Here is a 2,583-nt window from a genome sequence, read left to right on the forward strand (position 1 = left end):
TAATAAATTAAGTTTAATTAAAGTAATTTTCCTAGTTTATTAAAGTAATTGTCCTAGTTTATTAGGATAATTTACATTAGGGATCATTGCATCTAGTTTATACCACTTCTCAACTATATTTTGTTTTTATTTTTCAAATTGTTAATATAATTTTACAAATTAAGTGACTTAGCACAAATACAATCCCTGTGGAGATGATAACTTGATACTTACTTATTACTTGATAACGATTGTGTACACTTGCACAAACCCGAGCGTTACAAGTTTTTGGCGCCGTTGTCGGGGATTGTCAACTGTTGCCATAGTCCTTTTTTTCGTGAAATTATTTATTTTCAATTTGATTTATTTTTAACATTATTAACTTATTCTTTTTAATTTTTGTGAATTTATTCACAGGTGTTTATGAGCATAGATCGAATTATCGATTTACTCCCTATAGACCCTAAAATTGAGCGAACTTTCAGATAAAAAAGAAGTGAACGAATAGCTTAAAGACAAGTCGAGATGGACCCTGGAAATCAGAATCAAGACCAAGGTAATGAAGCCGATTATGTACGAAATCCCATCCTCATTGCCGATGATAGGGATCGATGCATCAGAGAATATGCTGTGCCACTTTTTAGCGAGTTAAACCTAGGAATTAGAAGGCTAGATATTGACGCAACCCAGTTTGAATTGAAACCAGTGATGTTTCAAATGCTACAAACGGTGGGCCAATTTAGTGGTATGCCCACGGAAGATCCACATCTCCACCTTCGATTGTTTATGAAGGTGAGCGATTCATTTAAGATAGCTAGTGTGACTTAAGATGCACTGAGGTTGAAGTTGTTTCCGTACTCGTTGCAAGATTGAGCACGAGCATGGCTCAATTCATTGCCACCAATTTCCATATCTACATGGCAAGAATTATCAAAGAGATTTTTGGTTAAGTATTTTCCACCTAGCAAAAATGCTAAGTTGAGGAACGAGATCACAACTTTCCAGGAACTAGATGATGAGTCTTTGTATGAGGCTTGGGAGAGATTCAAGGAGTTACTTCGTAAGTGTCCTTATCATGGGATTCCTCATTGTATCCAGTTGGAGACATTTTATAATAGTCTCAATGTACATACAAGATTGATGGTAGATGCTTCCACGAAAGGTGCAATTTTGTCTAAGTCTTATAATGAGGCTTATGAGATCATCGAGAGGATCGCGAGTAATAACTATCAATGGCCAACAATTCAAACAGCTTCAGGAAGACGAGTAGCTAGAGTTCATGAATTTGACTCTCTCACTTCGTTATCGGCTTCGGTATCGTCTATTTCTTCTATGTTAAAAAAGCTAACCACTAATAGTACTAATAATTTTGCAACTCAGCCACCAAGTCCGTTTGAAGTAGTTTCTTGTGTGTACTGTGGGGAAGGTCATTCTTTTGAGAATTGTCCATCAAATCCCGAGTCAATGTACTATGTAGGGGAATCAATATCAAAATAGAAGTGGACAAGGACCCCAGTCCAACTTCTACAACCCTTCATGGCATAATCATCCTAACTTTTCTTAGAGCAACCAAGGAAATAGACCGAACAATAACTTATTACAGCAAAGACCCAACCAATCTCAAGGGTTTAATCAACAAGCTCCAAAACCACCTCAAGCTGAGGCATCAAACAGTTTGGAGAACTTGTTGAAAGCGTACATGGTAAAGAATGACGTTTTGATCCAAAGCCAAGCAGCAACACTAAAAAATTTGGAAAACCAAATGAGTCATTTGGCTACGAAGCTTCGTAATAGACCGCAAGGAACCTTGCCGAGCGATACTGAGAATCCAAGAAATTTGGGTAAAGAACATATCAAGGCAGTGGCATTGCGAAGTGATAAGACTTTGGAACCCCGATTATTTGATGTTGATGATGAGCATGTTGAAAAGGAGGAAAGTCAACCAGTTACTGAAGTTCCTACACCAAAGGAATCAGAATCCGCAAAGTCTGACAAGGTAAACCCTGACCTAGTAAATTCAGATATTTTAACATCTTCTTTGGATGTAGATTTACCTACTCAGAAAAGTTGTCCGGTTCAACCGAAAGTTCCATCACCTCCATATCTGCAAATATTGCAACAATACAAGTAGAAACAAGAGGTGCAATTTAAGAAGTTTTTGGATGTTCTGAAGCAGTTACACTTCAATATTCTGTTGGTGCAGGCTTTAGAACAAATAACGAATCATGTGAAGTTTATGAAGGATATACTAACCAAGAAAATATGACTGAGTAAGTATGAGATTGTTGCTTTGAAAACGGAGTGCAGTGCGTTCCTGCAAAACAAACTGCCACCGAAATTGAAAGATCCAGGAAGCTTTATTATACCCTGTAACATTGGCGAATCTTACTGTGGTAAAGCTTTGTGTGACTTAGGAGCGAGTATCAACTTGATACCTAAGTCTAGTTTAAAGATGTTAGGGATTTATGAAGTAAGACCTACAACTGTAATGCTTCAGTTAGCGGATCGATCTTTAACATATCCCAAAGGAAATATCGAGGATGTTTTGGTAACAGTTGATAAATTTATTTTTCCTGCTAATTTCATTATTTTAGATTTTAAAGC

General features: G+C 36.9%; 1 non-coding gene across 1 annotated transcript; it reads right to left on the bottom strand.

The window, feature by feature from the left end:
* Positions 1 to 954: 954 nt before the first annotated feature.
* LOC128039336 (small nucleolar RNA R71) lies at positions 955 to 1,061 on the bottom strand. Its single transcript, XR_008193840.1, has one exon. It is a non-coding gene; the product is annotated as a small nucleolar RNA R71 (small nucleolar RNA).
* Between the last annotated feature and the right edge of the window lie 1,522 nt (positions 1,062 to 2,583).

The sequence above is a fragment of the Gossypium raimondii genome, chromosome 2, assembly GCF_025698545.1.
Source record: "Gossypium raimondii isolate GPD5lz chromosome 2, ASM2569854v1, whole genome shotgun sequence".
Taxonomy (NCBI): Eukaryota; Viridiplantae; Streptophyta; class Magnoliopsida; order Malvales; family Malvaceae; genus Gossypium; species Gossypium raimondii.